The sequence below is a fragment of the Marmota monax genome, unplaced genomic scaffold (genome assembly GCF_021218885.2).
Source record: "Marmota monax isolate L192 unplaced genomic scaffold, Marmota_monax_Labrador192_F-V1.1 WCK01_AAM20220418_F8-fsc00014, whole genome shotgun sequence".
NCBI lineage: Eukaryota > Metazoa > Chordata > Mammalia > Rodentia > Sciuridae > Marmota > Marmota monax.
The window spans coordinates 19047810-19065501 of record NW_026695222.1 but is presented as its reverse complement, the minus strand read 5'-3'; the positions used below and the strand labels follow the sequence as shown (position 1 = coordinate 19065501).

Sequence of the window (17692 nt, the reverse complement as noted above, 5' to 3'; positions counted from 1 at the left end):
ACCAGATTGTTCATCTATGAGTGCCAGACACCCCACCTTTGGCCCCATCGAACCACAGAGAGTGGAGGTTCCAACCATCCCCCATCTCTAGACTTGAGCCATGCCCCAGCCCCTACCCCCGTGCATGTGTGTGTGTGTGTGTGTGCACTCACTTGTGTGTGTGTTCAGGGATGGTGGATAGATGGGATAGGCCAGAGTGAAGGCCACTGGCAGCTGGAATCCCTCTTACTTAGGATGACCCTTCTCCCCTTACCATTATGACCTTCCTTCCCACCCAACCCTAATGCTCACCTAGGACTCAAGAGGCCAGGGAAAGATGGGAGGAGCTGGTCCAGCAGCCCTGCAGGTTCCTTCCCAGTCTGGGCCACTGAGTCCTTCCCTTGCTCTGGTCCTTGAGTTTTAGCAGGACCACTTCTGGCCACCAGCTATGCCTCTCCCCGTGGAGTGAGGTAGCCATGGGACCAATAGGCGGAGTCCACTGGAGCCTATGGTTCTTCTGGGCCACCTCTCTACCCTTCCTGTTTAAATGGCTCTGAGCCTGCATGCAAGCTCAAACTAGGCTCCCACCTAGATTGAGCTTCCCAAAGGTGGACTGGGCAGTGAGTGGGCAATTAAACCCCTAGGCCAAAGGATGAATAGGGCTGGCTGACTCTGGGGCAAGTAGACGGACTTGGACACGGGCTGGCTTGTGTGTGAGGCCCTGGCTGAGGGTGCGATGAAGCAGGGCTAGAGGTTCAGGCCCTGCAAATGAGAGGAGCAGGCTGGTGCAGGCCCCTGTGAGTTCCTCCCACCCCCACCAACCTGGTTCCCCTAAACCATGAGCCAAATCCACATCCTCGAAAGCCCACTGTGGTCACAATCTTCACGCTATGGCTCACTATGCTATGGTTACCCCACTGAACTGTCTCTGCTGTAGCAAAAAAATGAGAAGTGAGCTCTGAAGGGTGGGGAGATGGCCAGCCACCTTGCAGGACAAAATGTCAGTAACCCCAGCAGGTGCCAAGGAAAAGATGACGAAAGGTAAGCACTGGGGGGAGTCCAGATCAGTGGGCATGGGGGCGCCCCTCGGCTCCATCCTCATTAGGCACAGCTCCCAGACCACAGCTCTAGTTGCACCCAGGGTCTCAGTGCGAACAGAGGCCCTGTGTGCAGGGGACATTGAGGCCTCCACCCAGCAAAATGTGAGGTCTTCCTCAGACTCGCCCAAGATGCATAGCTGCAGGGGGTTAGATGTGACAGGTCTTTATCCAGTAAGACACAGATCCATGGGGTGGCACTACCTAATATGGAGCTTCTAGCGACATTTAGCTGTTGTGGCTCTTTAATCAACATCTTAAATTCAGTTTCTCAGTCACTGTGTACTCAACAGCTGCATGTGGCTACCATATTGGAAAGTGTGGAAATAGAACATTTTTATCACCATGGAAAGTTGCATTGGATAATTCTGCTTCATAAATGGAAATTAGCGCCATAAAAAAACTACTAACACCCTCTCCCAGCCCCCAACTGCTCTGGGAACAATGCCCAAAATCCTTACTATGGCATACAAGGCCTGCATGAAGTGAGTCCTGCCTACCGACCAACTTTTTGTATCTATCCAGGGCCACCATTCACATGGTGCTTTGTTGACGGGCAGCTCCCAGAGCCCTGCAACAGATAACTCACTCAACTAAACACAGCGATCCCAGCTGCCCTGCCTCGACAGTCTTATTTCTTAAGTTCCAAACATTTCCCACAACAGTTTTTTTGTCAGCCACAATCACTACCCTTCCTCTGACCTAGGAGCTTTTGCATAGTCTATTCGCATCGCCTAGAAGAATCAGTCATCCACCTATCCATGAATCAGTCCATCTATTTATCCATCCATCCATCCTTCACCTGTCCACACATTCACTCATTCATCCATGTGGCCATTCATCCATCCATCCATCCTTCACCTGTCCACACATTCACTCATTCATCCATGTGGCCATTCATCCACCCACCCATCCATCCATGCACCACCATCTATGTACTCGTTTCTAACACATATCTGAACACACACACACTTGCCTCATTCCCCAGCCTTTGGGTCTCAGCTCAAACTCCCCAGACTCCTCCCATTGTATACCCTCATTGCTCTTATTCATCACAAATATAATTACATGACTATTTGAGTAATTATGAGCATTGGATCTGTCTGCCCACTGGACACTGAGCACCAAGAAGGCAGGACTGTGACCTGGTATTTATGGCTCTATCCGTAAGACCTAGCATACACTAAGTCCTTACGAACTCTTCCACGATCTTGACCGAATTGGCAGCCCCCTCGTTTAGTCCAAGGACACAGACTCGCTATCTCTAAGCAAAGCAGACCACCCTCCAGTGCTGACCCCCGCAGACCCCTGTCTATAGTGTGCAGCTCTTTCTACAGGTCCCTCCTGCGTGTAGGTGAGCTGTGGGGACCTGCTCCTAGCCTCAGGGCTACACTGAGAGATTCAGGAAAAACCACTGAGCACCCAGACCTAGCCACAGGAGGTTGCTCAAAGCCTGACAGAGAGCTTTGGGGAGAGCAGAAGTGTCCATTTTGACCCTGTCCCAGAAGGGTTTCTGGAAGGTTCTGTACATATGAGGCAGATTTAAGTTGCCTGAGGTGGGTGGTAAAACAGGCTTCCTGTCCAGGAGACTCTCTTTGAAGCAGAAAATAAACATCAGCTGCCAAAAGCAGAGTCTGTGCACAGTAATTATTGGGGTGCTCTCTGTGCTGCGCGGGAGTCCAAGCCATGTAATTACCCTGATGTCGGACAGTTATTTTCAGCCCAAGAATTGGGACAAATCATCGCCATCTCTAAGAAACCCTTAATATTCATGAGCCAAGGCCGCCTCAGCAGCCCCACTTTCCACTCTAGCTGGGCATCTGGAGCCTGGCACGGGGCCCAGCTCACTGGAGCAAAGTCCCTGGTACCCAGTGCACCAGACTTGCTTGCATCTGGAGTTGATCAAGAAAAAGGACTCCTCTATCAAGAGTCCCCTTACTGAACCTCTCCTAGACACCCAGCTCAGTGTGGAACCATTTTCTTTCATGGATGCACATCTATAATCATTCCAAGAGGAGCCAGGCGTCAGGAAGGGATAGCTCACAGGCACACACGCCAAGCAGAAGACCTGGAACTGGGCAGCAGACTTCCTTGATTTCCAAGTCGTGCCTCTGTGCTTCCCCTGAGGTCAAGTGGGGAACCAGCATTTGGAGAGCCCTGCTGAGCTGAGAGCTGGTGTGTGGTGGGGCAGGGCTGGAGGGGTGCATAGTCTCGGCCTCTGATTCCAAGACATGCAAACATCAGAAACCCTCGGGTCCCAGGCCAACCCTCTTCTTGCAGACAGAAGGGCTCTGGGAACTGCAAAGAGGACAGAATGTTCATTCCTGCACTGGTGAGGGGTGGGGGACACAGTAGGATCCATCAGAGCCATTGTCAACGGGAGCTGGCCTCTCTTTACTCTTGCCTAAAACCCTTTCATGGCTCCAAGTTACTCTTAGAAGGAGAATCAAACTCCTTCCATGGCCTTCACTGGGATTGGCAAACTGGCCCATGGGCCAAATCTGTTAGGCAGCCTATGTCTGTAAATAAAGTTTGACTTGGAGCACATGCACACTCATCATTTACATATCGCCTTCGACTGCTGTCACCCCACAGAGCTCAGGAGTTATAACAGCAACTGTGTGACCTGCACAGTCTGAAAGATTTACATTCTGGCCCTTTACCAAAAGGTTTGCAGACCCTGGTCTTCCAGGTCCTAGGCTGGGGGCTTGCCCACAGGGCTCCCTCCATGCCCAGTCCAAGGGCACCAAACTCATCCTAGTCTGTCAGGATGGGATGTCCTGATGTCCTCAGCCATACTCAAGTCCCATCTCCCTACTTCTCTGGGCTCATCTCTTGCTCTGGGAGCACTTCAAACAATGGAAGAAACTGGCTTGGGTCTAAGGGTTGATCGGGTCTCAGAAAACACAAAACAAGAAGGCCATGGTCTTCCCTCCAGCCAGGAGTGCCCACCACTTCTCCTGGCCCACACTCGAGTCTGTCCCCTACTCACAAGGCCCCCACTCCCAGTGCTGGTCATCAGCTTATCAGAGTGAGGCGTCTGAACTCAAGCATTTTTTAGCTGTGACTTTCGGCAAGTTATTCTTCCTCTCTGTGCCTTCACATACTCATCTGTAAAGTGGGGATCACAACAGCACCTCCTCTGTAGGGTTGCTGTGAGGATAAGACAATGCCCAAGAGCTACTATTATCATTAATTAAGAAAATAAAAATAGAAAACAAACATGGCGCTCCTGCCCGGGCTGGGTGCTGGGTGCTGGCCGGTATGCACCCAGACCTCACGCCTCTCCAGAGTTCTTAGGCTTGTTGTAAATGACAGAGGGGGTCTCTCCAGGGAGCTCCAATGGCACTGGTTTGAGGGTCACCATGTGCACTGGTTCAAGGGTCACCATGAGGCCAGAGTCATTGTCCCCTGCACTCCCACCATGGGCAGGACCCCACTAAAGGCAAAGAGGTGGCTCCCACCCTCCTCACTCCTGTATCCTGCTGCTGGCGCTGGCCCCGCTGCTCCACCCACACCTCCCTGGCAATCTGGCTGGAATCTGGGCCAAGCTGGGCCATCTGCTTCCCTCCATCTCCAGCTGTAGCAAGTGAGGCTGCACTGGTCCCCCTCGGCAGGAAGCTGGTGGCGGCTGCCTATGCAGGGAGAAATCAGCACTGACAAGCCTGTGTTTTCTCTGGCATCTGACCTACCCCCTCCCACAGAGCACAGCCTGACCTGGACCTGAAGGCAGTATGCAACCACAGGTGCTATTCCTGCTCCTTTCCTGGAGGAAGGGGCACTGAGAGCCCCAGGGGTCTGTCCATGGGAGGTAGATCTGGGCAATCTACATCCCCCAGGTGTCCCGGGGCTTAGCTGCTGCCATCTGGCCATGTGCCATGCACAGTCATGTTCATGGGGGCTCTGACCACTGAGCTCTCCTCCCTTCCCAACTCCTTTCCTTTCCTGCCTGGTGCCCAATCAGGAGGCCTCATCCTCCCACTGCCTCTAAGGCATGATCTAGTCCCTGCCCCCTTTGGACCCTACCTCACCAAATCCTGTCTCCCTCGCCAAATCGCTCACTGATCCTGCACAACTGGCTTCTTTTCATTTCTGAAAACAAAACAAAACAAGAACTTAGCTCCCAGTCTCCCAGCATCTCTCCTGCACCTGCAGCCCTCTCTCTTCTCAACTTGGACCGGCAAACTCCTCTTCATCCTTCAGATTCCAACCAAAATGTCCCCTCCTCAAGGGGCCCTCCCTGATAATCCCAGTCTCCATTGCAGCTCTCTGCATTTCTGCATTTGTACTTCACAGCAGCACCCACTTCATTACCCATGGAGCTACTTGCACCCGGGACCATTTCTTAGTGTCATCCTGCAGACATGGTGCACCACAAGAAGGTTACTCAAGGACTGCACAGATTATGGGTTTTATAGAAACGAGAGAACAAATGCCCTTCCCTGAGCCTCCCTCACCAATGCATCCAGGCCTGGGGCTGACCGTAGAGTCTTCAGCCCCACCCCGCACTGTCCCCCTCCCCGGGCTGAGCACAGGCACTAATCCCTTCCCTCCTGCCCTGTATCCCAGTCCTCACTCTGTGCCCTGTGCCCTTACTTGTTCCTTGTATAACCCAGCTTCGACTGTGTGCTCAACATTGTGTTAGTTAAGCATTTTGCATTAGGTCAACTAGTCTTCATAATGGGTTATTGTTGATGGCTCACTACTCCTCACCTATTGTGCAATTTACCAATGGGAAAACTGAAGGTCAGGTATGAACATGTCCCAAGGGCATGTGTCTGGGAATGGTAGACCCAGGCCTGGCCAGCTTCAAAGACCGAACACTAAATAAATCACTTTGCTACAAGAATACAATGCAGAAACCACAGAAAGAGAGCAAAGAGTATAACCAATATTAGGTGTTCTAGAACATCTCATGATAAAGAAGACAATAACCATAATAGTTATGGCAGCAGCCTCATTATTACGTTTTCAAATGAGGTCCTTGGGACACAGAGGTGGACCTATAGCCTGAGGTCATGTGTCAATCAGGTGGCAGCTCTGAGCCCAAGCTCCCCCATGCCCTCCATTTGTCTTCTTGCTGCGTCTTTGTCATAGGCAGACCCCTGTCCCACCCCTGATTCAGAGCACCCTGGTGGCCTGCCTCCAGCTGCCATGCCCCACCCACAGGGGCTGCACCTCCTCCAAGGAAAATCCACAACTGACCCCACCCCTCCTCGAGGGCTGTCACAGCTGCAGTAGACCCAGAACTCTCGGAAAACAGGCCCCTTCTCTCTCAGGTCAAAGTCCTGGGTCCTCAAAGTACCAGGCTCCAAAATCACCGCGCTGAGCCATTTCAACCTTTCTACCCACTGCTCCTCCCGGGAGCAGAAATAGCCAGAAATAGCTGCGGAAGCCCCGCTGCCTAGGGCTAGGGTAGAGAATCAAGCCGAATAGTGGCTTCTGAGATGACAAGTGCAGCCTGCCCCTCTGTCACATGGTTTACCAAGATTCCGGGCCGTGACTCAGCCATGGTAGAGGAGTGGCCCCAGGAAGACATGGCTTTTCTCACTGTCATATCCCTGGGCTCCCAGCGGCCAGCCCTTCCTCTCCCCCCAGAGTCTCATTCCAGGACCCGATCAAGAAGAAGAGAGAGTCCCACAGTAACAAGTGTTGGTGAGGAGGTGGGGAAACTGGAAGCTTCTTTCAGTTCTGGTAGGAATTAAAATAGTGCAACTGCTTTGCAAAACTGTCTGGCAGCCTCTCAGACATTAAACACAGAGGTAGCCTGTGATCCACAATCCTACTCCCAGAGCATACACACAGGAATGGACACATATGTCCCCACAAAAACATACATATGAGGATTTATAGCAGCATTATTCATAATAACCACCAAGGGCAAGTAATCCAAATTTCCATCAACTGATGACTAGAGAAACCAAATTCCATGCAATGGAACATTATCCTGCCATAAAAAGAAATGAAGTGCTGATACTTGTCACAGCATGCTGAACTTTCAGAGCATCATGTGAAGCAAAAAATCAAAAAACAAAAACAACAACAACAAAACCAGACAAAAAGGGCTACGTATCATATTATCCCATTTCAAGGGGAAGAGGCAGATCCACAGAAACCTAAGACAGGTGGGTGGCTGCAGGGTCCCCAAGCACACAGCTATAACCTTTGGCTTTCCAGAACCTGGACACCCAGGACATGAGGCTGTGCTGCACGGAAGGGGTTGGCAGATTTGCATCCACTGCCCAGAGGCCTCTCTGCATGTGTGACTTACACCTAGCATCAGGTGTGTGCAGAAGTGAATGCAGATCCTTTAGGTGGGCACACCTTGTCTGTCTTCTTATCTGGGCTACTAAGTCTCTAGAGTTAAGTGCTCAATAAATACCTGTTGAGCAAATGAACAAATTAATTTTTTTTTCTTCTATGAAAACAAAATTTAAAATTTCAGGGAAGCTGATGTCAAAATAAGTTGGGAGTTAATTCTCTTGGAAAATGTAGACTTTTTGAATCGTGGAGGCCGGGGTGGGATGAGGAATCCCTTGCTCATGTGTGAGTGGACATCTACACACTAGATTTCCTTAAAAGGAGGGAGAGGAGCATTGAACTCAATGGGCATGAAGCGATGTGGACCTGTATGGTTTCTCTACCAAAGACTGCCTACAATGCTTCCCTCTCTTCCTTTTTCCTTCTTCTCCATTTCATCCCCCACCCCATGGGTATCTTGACCCCCTGGGGTGCTTAAACTCAAGGACTCAAGCAAAGGGACTGCTTGCCTTGAAACACGATCCTGGAACTTCCCCATTCCATTTGGGTACACACCAGACCCCAGCTGTGCCAGGTCTCGGATGCTCACTGAGTCTGTCTCCAGAGTTCTCCCAGCACCTCCCTTCACATCTGCACGGCAGACCCAGGAACCCAATCTCTCTTCTGTCCCTCAGAGCCTGGCTTGCTCCAGTGTGGGCGGGCAGCCAGGGAGCTCTCCAAGGTACCTACCATCATTCCCATTCCCCTTTCTCCCCAAATGCCCTCCACATCTCTTTCTGACTTTCTCTTGCTCTCCCAACCCCATTTCTCTCACCCCACTTTTCTTTCCACCTATCTCTCCTGAATTTTTTTAAAATAACCCAATTATTTCATATCTCCAGGCAAGTAATAGGTAAAAATATTCCCAGCCCTCCAGGTAGGAGATGCATACACACAAAGTGTTAATGGCTTCACAGTCATAATAATATCTAACATTTATTGACTATTTTGCAACCATGAGGGGTCGTGGTAAGATGTGACGTGTCATATCCCAGGCAATCCCTATGACTTAGGGTTATGATCAACCCATTCCACACAGAACTTGAATGACTTGTGCAAGCTCTTTATCTTTTCTTCTTTTTCATTTTAATCCTGGGGGTTGAACCCAGGGATGCTCTACCACTGATCTACATCCTCAATCCTTTTTATTTTTATTTGGAGACAGGACCTTGCTAAGTTGTTGAAACTGGCCTCAGAACTGGCAATCCTCCTGCCTCAGCCTCCCAAGTAGCTTGAATTATAGGCATGCACCACTGTGCCCAGCCCAAGCTCATTTTGTTAATAAGTATTGAGACTCAATTCTCCTCTGGTCTATTCCCTGTGTAACTGGTGTTTTAGGCATAACTAGTGCCAAGAGACCCTCAACCAAATAAAGCCAAGAAGAAAAAGTTCATGTCTATTAATATTTAGGCAGAGAAAAACAATTGTCTATAAAAGGGAAAGTTCCTCCAGCTCCCACCAGTCCACTTGGAAACAGTCTTGCATCTCTGCCTCACTACTGTGATTCCAACAAATTCCATTCAGGTATTCTATTTGTCTGGGGAAATCAGACAAGATTTCTGAAAAGTTTAAAGGTAACCACATGAGAAACTGAAGTCAAGATTTGTATCTCTCTTCTTACCTATGAAAAAAGATAAAAGCAAATAAACACAGAACGCATGAAAGTCACAAATTCAGGAAATAGCAACAACAAAAATCAATGCCACAAAGCGTGACACTAGATGAACCAAGACCAAACTCCCCCATAAGCATAAACGAAATCCCTTGTCCTCCTCTACACCCTATATAGCAGAAAAGATGTGGATGCCAAAAAGGAAAAAAAAAATCAACTGTGTGCTGCTTACAAGAGACAGATCCCAAACAAAATAACAGAGAGACTAAAAATAAAGGAATGTTCAAATATAAAACAGGCAAATGCAAACAACAAAGAAAGTGGGCTGGCACCATTACTATAATGCAGAATGGAATTCTGGGCAAATACGGAGGCAACCCACTGTAGGTCCATCAGAGAGAGAGAGAGAGAGAGAGAGAGAGAGAGAGAGACTGAGACTTTGAAATGAAATCAGAAACAGAAATCAGACCCATGGTTGCCTGGGCTCGTGCCTGGGTGGGGTGGGGAAAATGAAGTCACAGCAGCCAGGAAAACTTAGGAATTGCATAATCAGTAGAGCAAAATCCAGTAAAGCAAAAATTGTTATTCTTTAAGTCAGAAGCACAATTATCCTGGGAATCTTTAGTGCACACACTCCCTAAGAAAAGAGCAGAGGGTAGACAAAAATTTCCAGATAAGGACATTGTTTAGTACATGGTTTACAACCAAGAAATCCTGGAAGCAACTGAAATGTCTAAACAAGGGGGCATTGATAGAGTCAGTTATGGAACATTCCCATAGTGGAACACTTTGCAGTTGGTTTTGGAATTTTTAACAACCTAGGAAAGTTTTGATAAATGATATAAAATAGGAAAACAAGGAATCAAAAGAATATGCAGCCTCTGGGCTGGGATGTGGCTCAAGCGGTAGCGCGTTCGCCTGGCATGCGTGCGGCCCAGGTTCGATCCTCAGCACCACATACAAACAAAGATGTTGTGTCCGCCGATAACTAAAAAATAAATATTAGAATTCTCTCTTTAAAAAAAAAAAAAAAAAGAATATGCAGCCTCAACTGGAAAGGAAAAAATGTATTCCACGCATCCCAATACTTTTCATTGGAAAAAAAAATCAAGATGTTAACTGTACTTATCAGCGATTTTTATTTTATGGTTGTAGTATTTTCCAAACATTTAAAAATCTGTATGTATTATCTTGATAATCAGATTTTTTTTTTCAATTTTACTAAAAAACAAAAACCCTTCACAGAATGATGGCCAAATGGTAAAAACTATGTTTCTGCTCCAAGCGAATAGTACAGAAATGAAATCTCAAGCTGGCTGACCCTAAGAAAGAACTAGCACAGCTGAGATTCCTATGTTGGGTAGGAAGTTAAACCACAATGATAATCAGGGTACAGTGGCACACACCTGTAATCTCAGTAACTCAGGAGGCTGAGGCAGGAGGATCGCAAGTTTAAGGCCAGCCTGGGGAACTTAGTAAGGCCCTAAGCAACTTAGTGAGAACCTGTCTCAAAATAAAACAATAAAAAGGGCTGGGGATGGAACCCAATGGTAAAGCACCTCTAAGTTTTATCCCCACTATCAATAAATAAATAACTTTAAATAGATTGTAATAATAATAATAATAAAAAAATATGTTCAGGGCTGGGGTTGTGGTTCAGCAGTAAAGCAGCCACCTAATATGTGTGAGACACTGGGTTCGATCCTCAGCATCACATAAAGAAGGAAAGAAAGAAAGAAAGGTAGGTATTGTGTCCAAATACAACTAAAAATGTTAAAAAATAATAAATAAATATGTCCATACAATGTAGGGGCCAGCAAAGTTGGGTCCACAGGCCAAAATCGGGCCTGCCACTTACTTTTGTACTGTATGAACATTAAGAATAATTTCTATTTTTCCTATGGTTGAAAAATATCAAAGAAGAATAGCACTTTATGATACGCGAATGTTCTGGGGAACTCAGATATCGGGGTCCACAGTTCACTGGAGCAGGCTCATGGGTCTCTTGTCCACAGCTGCCTTCTGCCCCTGCCGCAGGGCTGAGCAGGGAGACAGACAGCAGGACCCGAAACATTTCTTATCTGGCCCTTTTCAGAAAAACTGCTGATCCCTGGGGTAGTTCTCTTTGGCTATCAAAACACATTCAAAACCACAGTTCCAGGCTCCAGGTAGGAGAGGAGGAGGTAAATGTATGTCCAAGGTGGGCCCCGGCACCGAGGCCAAGGGGGCACAGGCCGACGGGCCCAGCTTCTTCACCTGCCAAGGAGTGAAGGGTGCACAGGTCTCCTGCTGTTGCCCCCAGCCTCCGAGTCGAGTCGCTGCTGCTTCTCCCCTCTGCAAGCAGCCGCATTTCCTGTCAAGAGCGTGACCTTCTGCAACCTGGATGGCGGAGGCTGCAGCTGCAAAGAGCTGGTATTTTTATCCAGCCCCTGCTTCCTGTTTGCTGGCTGGGGGTGGGGGGCGGGTTTGCTGATGTTTGGTTCTGCCGGTTATGATACAGAAATGGTACTGACTGGGCTCCCTTGTCACATCAGAACAGAGGAGTCTGTCCCCTGATAGGGGATGCTGCTTGTCCCCAGGCCCGCCTACCGGGGAACCAGGTCTGCACATCTCCCCTGGTGCCGCTCCATCTCCTGTGCCTGCAGATCCCCTTCTCTGCCTGCGCAGGAGCCGAAACCAGGGCAGCTGGTGGGCAGAGGGGAATCGGAGCATCTCTACTGCAGGAAATGGAAAAATCCACTCTCTTATCAGAGACAGCAGCTAGCGAGGAGCTGGCTGGGCCTGGAGGGGAGCGAGCAGGTTGCCCAGAGCTCCTGGAACGCACTGTTCCCAGCAAGCCCTGGCCGGAGAGGACCAGGGCAGGACGGAGGTGGAGGTGAGCAAGGGACTTGGAAGTCATTTGCCGAGAAGGTCCTGAGCTCGACCTGGGGAATCACTTGTTGATACTCCCAGCAATAGATCAACGTGTCCCTGTCCTCAACTTTCCTGTCCTCACTGTTCACACAGCAGAGACATCAGCATTTAACAAGCTGGTGACAGCAAAAGCTGGCTTCTGTGGAGCGCCAGCCTCACTGCCTGCACCGAGCATGTGTCCGGACGAGGTCACTCAATCCTCACCACAGCCCCTGGCAGACCAAGGCAGGCTCTGGGATGGGAATCAGAGGCACCGTGAGTTTGCTTGACTCGTCCCAATCTACTCAGCTGGTGGGGACTCCAGGACCCCCACACTTGAGGATTACAAGGCATGTCCCAGAGCTAACCCCGTCCCCAGGTTTTAAGGGCCAGGGATCCGCATCTCAGGGCCTTCCTGTTTCCTGTTCTCAAATGTGCCCAGTGCCAGGCTGGAAGCCAGAGGGACAAAAGGATCTTTGCTACACTCATTTCCATGCTGGAGAGATGCCACCAAGTGTACTGTTGGGAACACGCCATCCCCCCAAGCACAGCACCTGGCATGAAAACACAGGGGCAGTGGCTGGGAATTCAGAACATTGGTTTCCCAGCGATTCCATCTCAGGCACATCATCTACCCTACCTGAGTCTCAGTTACTTTCACCTGTAAAATGGGGACAATGGTCCTACCAGGTGTGGCTCAGTCTTCAGACTCCAACCAAACAGCAGCTCCAGATAGCAAGCATCTTTGGAGATCTTGGGGGCCGACCATAAGATGGGGCTAAAGGACAGCCGTGGCATGGTGGCCACTCCCCAAGACACCAGCCAAGCATCCCAGCCTCCCAGGGATACTTTCCCACGCACTTGGGTTGGTGTGTGCCACCACAAAGGTGGAGGGTGACTTCTGAGACTGGGTCATAAAAGACATTTCCGTTTCCAGCTTGCCCCTTGGATCACTCACTCTGGGGAAAGACAGCTGTTTATGAAGACCCAAGTAACCCTCTGGGGAGACCACATGTGAGGAACTGAGACCTCCTGCCCACAGCTAAACGGGCGCCATCTTGGAAGCAAATCCTCCAGCCCCAGTCCAGCCTGCAGATGTTACAAACCCTGGATAACATTGACTGCACCCTCCAGAGATACTGTGGGCCTGAACACCCAGCTATCCCCAGGTTCCTGACACACAGAAATTGAGATTAAAAAAAAATGTTCATTATTATTACTTAAGTCACCATATTTGGGGGGAAATTTGTTATGCAGCAGACACAACTATTACACCAGAGAAGAGTTCCAACCAGAGGTAAAGAGTTCAAGCCTGGGGACATTACACTAATGGGGCACCCCCTCACCCACAGTCAGCCAAATTTCCCTTACCCAGGGAAATTCTTGACTGAACCCTACAGCTGACTCAGGGTTTCTATTTCCACTCACAGAGCCCGGAACTGCCCGCACACGTCACTCAGCACCTGGAGTCTTTCTGGCTCTAGTAGCGCGGCCCAGACTTCCCTACTACAAGAGGATGGGCCCCTCCTGAGCTCAGGGTCCACTGACCTGCGGTAGAGAGGCAGGGAAGGAGACGCATGTCCCCTGCCCCTCAGCAGCCACCTGAATGACCCTCTGTCCTGTTCCGGCACCTCCCAGCTCCCCTTCCCACTGCCCAGGAGCTAGCGCAGCAGCTCTGCAGATGTGGTTCCTGGATCAGCAGCCGCACCTGGAGATTCCTTAGAAACACAAATCCTGCGTATAGCCCAGGAGAGGGACAGCTGGGTCGAATGGTGGCTCCATTCCCAGCTTTCCAGGAATCTCCACACTGCTTTCCATATTGGCTGCACCAATTTGCAGTCCCACCAGCAATGTATGAGTGAGCCTTCTTCCCCACATCCTCGCCAGCACTTACTGTTGTCTTCATGATAGCTGCCATTCAGACTGGAGTGAGATGAAGTCTTAGAGTGGTTTTGATGTGCATTTCTCTGATTGCTAGAGGTGATGAACATTTTTTCATCTATTTGTTGATTGATTGTATATCCTCTTCTGAGAAGTGTCTGCTCAGTTCCTTGGCCCATTTATTGATTGCGTTATTTGTTTTCTTAGTGTGTAGCTTTTTGAGTTCTTTATGTAACCTAGAGGTTAGGGCTCTATCTGATGTGTGAGGGGTAAAAATTTGCTCCCACAATGTAGGCTCTCTGTTCACCTCACACATTGTTTCTTTTGCTGAGAAGACAGTTTTTAGATTGAATCCACTCCGTTTATAGATTCTTGATTTTAATTCTTGCATTATAGGAGTCTTATTAAGGAAGTTGGGGCCTAATCCAACATGTGAAGATTAGGGCCTACTTAAAAACAGCATACTACAGGGACACAGCCACATCAATGTTTATAGCAACACAAGTCACAATAGCTAAACTGTGGAACCAACCTAGATGCCCTTCAGTAGATGAATGGATAAAAAAATGTGGCATATCTACACAATGGAATATTACTCAGCAATAAAAGAGAATAAAATCATGTCATTTGCAGGTAAATTAATAGAGTTGGAGAAGATAATGCTAAGTGAAGTTAGCCAGTCCCAAAAAACCAAATGCCAAATGTTTTCTCTGATATAAGGAGACTGATTCATAGTGGGGCAGGGAGGGGGAGCATGGGAGGAATAGACAAACTCTAGATAGGGCAGAGGGGTGGCAGGGGAAGGGAGGGGGCAGGGTTTAGAAATGATAGTGGAATGTGATGGACATCATTATCCGAAGTACATGTATGAAGACACAAATTGGTGTGAATATACTTTGTATACAACTAGAGACATGAAAAATTTGTGTTCTACATGTCTAATATGAATTGTAATGCATTCTGCTGTTATATATATATATATACATATATATATACATATATATATATATACATATATATATAAAACAATATAAAAAAGAAAAAATTTTGAAAAAAGAAGGAAGTACAAATCCTGCGGCCAGGCGCAGTGGTGCACACCTTAATCCCAGTGGCTTGGGAGGCTGAGGCAGGAGGATCTCAAGTTCAAAGCCAGCCTCAGCAAAAGTGAGGCCCTAAACCAACTCAGTGAGAACTTGTCTCTAAATTAAAAAAAAAATAGGGCTGGGGTGTGGCTCAGTGGCCGAGTGTCCCTGAGTTCAATCCCCAGTACCCTGCACCCCACAAAAAAAAAGAGAAAAAAAAGAAATACAAATCCTGGGGCCCTACCCCAACCACTGAATCAGGAACTCTGGGGAGCGGGTCCAATTTATGGTTTAACAATTCCTCCCAGTGTTTTTGTTGTTGTTGTTTTGTTTTGTTTTGTTTTTTAGAACTGAACCCAGGGGTGCTTTACCACTGAGCTACACCCCCAAGCCCTTTTTCATTTTTTATTTTGAGACAGGGTCTTGCTTTGTTGCTTTGAGGGCCTCACTTACTTACTGAGGCTGGCCTTGAACTTGTCATCCTCCTACCTCAGCCTCCAGAGTCACTGAGATTACAAGGGGGTTATGTCACTTGGACCCGGTCCTCTCACTGATTCTGCTCCACCCAGCATGAGCCTCTGTACTGAACAGTCCCTCTGCGGTTCCTTGCCCTAGCAACACCCTCCTTCTCTCTCTCCTTCCACTCCACAAATAGTCACCAGTAGTGAAGGAGATACACCTGGGTTTGCCACCTCCAAGTTTGCCATCTGCAAACTTCTGCAGATCTTCCCGGTCTGGTGTCCCTTCTTCCCCCAGGAAAACCCCTGCCCAGCTCCCACCCAGTGCAGGAGGCATTCGATAAGCATGAGCAGAACATTAAATAAGTCGGTCAGCACCTGTCCCCCCACAGTGTCCTAGAAGGCTCCTCAGGGCTGGGAAAAGCTAGAAATGTGCACTGTGCAGACTGAGGTACCCAGAGCATTTAATGCCCCCCAGGCTGTGGAGCATTTGTACGGAAAAAAAGAAACATAAAATATGTCATTGATCATCTTTATACAGGTTCATGTTGAGATATCTTGAGTTCATTACTTGGATTAATTTCTCCTGTTCCCTTCCTACCGCCATGCAACTATTAGAAAATGTAAAGTCACTTTGGTGGCATGATTTTTCTATTGATCAGAGCCGAGTTAGACTGTAAATATTTAGTCAGGTGACTTCAGGCACAGCTGTGAGCTCTGGGAAGGTATTTCTACCCCTTCCTCCTTCTTTTTGCTTCTCTCTTTCTTCCTACACTAACTGAACATCTGTTCTTGAACCCCCTACCCTGAGGCTTGGCACCAAGTCTACACCAACAGGGTTTGTTGAGTGAATAAACTAACGCCCAGAATGCAGCCTGACCCAGGGGCCCCCCGGAGGGTTCTCCCTCCTCTTCAGTTCCCAGGCCTGCTTGCTGGCAGGTGGTTTCCCCGTTTCACTTCAAAAGGAGCCAAATTCCAAAGACGTCCTTATGTAACCGGGGGCTGGGGTCAGTTTTCCTCCTGCATGCCGGGCTCAGGTGCACTCAGGTCCCGGGACAGGACTCGCTGTGCAGAACACCTTCTTAAAGTTCCAGGAAGCTGATCAGGGCATGAACTTGAGCTTGGGGCTGTGGGGCCAAGCTCCTGAGTGAGGGGAGGTACCAGGCTTAGCCACGCACTGCCCTGTCTGCCCCACAGGGCCAGGGAGGGTGAGGGGGATGCGGGGACGAAAGGGTGCTCCAGGAACAGCGAAGGTGCATTGGGGCCTGGACCTTGGAGATCCCCTGGGCCTGGGATGAGCCATACATCTGGCTGAGCTGCCCTGTGGAGCTGATAGGACAACAAAGAAGTTACCCTGAAGCCCTCACATCCTGGGCGTGGCCCCTGCAGCACACGCCATCAGCCAGCCTTCACTTCCCTCGTCCTCTCCCTCTGCTTTCACCTTCCCAACTTGGACCTGAACCACCAGAGTCTTTTCCTGCCCCAGGACCCTTGCTTATGCTATTTTGGTCTGCCTAGAATGCTCTCCTCTATCTTTCTGCACGGCTGTATCATCCTCATCCTCCAGGTCACCTAAACATCACCTATTCCGAGAGGCCTACCCTGACAGGCGTCCCTACATATATCACGTCCCTTTGTCCCCTCTCAAAGTACCCTGCCTATGCCTTCAAGTAATTTTCTCATGTGGTGATGAGGACTGACCCAAACCCTTGTGAGTGCCAGGAGGGTATTCTACCACTGAGTACCACCCCAGCCCTGGTCATATCTTTTAAATTGAAAGTTTGTCAATTTGTCAGTTTCTCCCTATGGATTATAAGCCCCACCAAGGCAGGGGTTCTGTCTGTTACTCACTGAGTCTTGACATCTTGCACAAGGCCTAGCACACAGTAGGTGCTCAATTAATCTCTGCTCTATGAAGGAAGGCAGCCAGGCCTTCCTTCTATATATAGGGGAACAGGGATTTGCAGGGGAGGAAGGAAGGGAGGGAAGGACAGAGATACCATCTTTACCTTAAAGAATTTTATCTCCCTCTTTAATATATTCCACGGGTTATGATAGGATTTTTACTGGCCTCACAACATCTGCCTCAAAAATCTTCACTCTATGCTCAGTAAAAGAAGCCTCATGCTATGTGGTTCCACTCGCACAACTTCCTAAACAAGCAAGACTGACCACATACTCTACACCAGCTAGGACCCCTATAATATAACAATTTTTTAAAAAAACAATCGTGAGTGCTGGCAAGATCATGGGGAAATCAGAACCCATGAGGATCGCTGGTGGGATGCAAAGTGGCACAGCCATTTTGGAAAATGGTTGGGCGGGTCCCCCAAAAGTTAGTCACAATGTTAGCAGAAGACCCGGCAACCCCGCTCCAGAGCACCATGATAG

The 17692-nt window shown here is 48.9% G+C and overlaps 1 protein-coding gene across 6 annotated transcripts in view; it reads right to left on the bottom strand.

Annotated features, from left to right (window-relative positions):
* Ppp1r16b (protein phosphatase 1 regulatory subunit 16B) overlaps positions 1–17692 on the bottom strand; it is a 103626-nt gene that overhangs the window by 27549 nt on the left and 58385 nt on the right. The gene's annotated exons all lie outside the window — the stretch shown is intronic.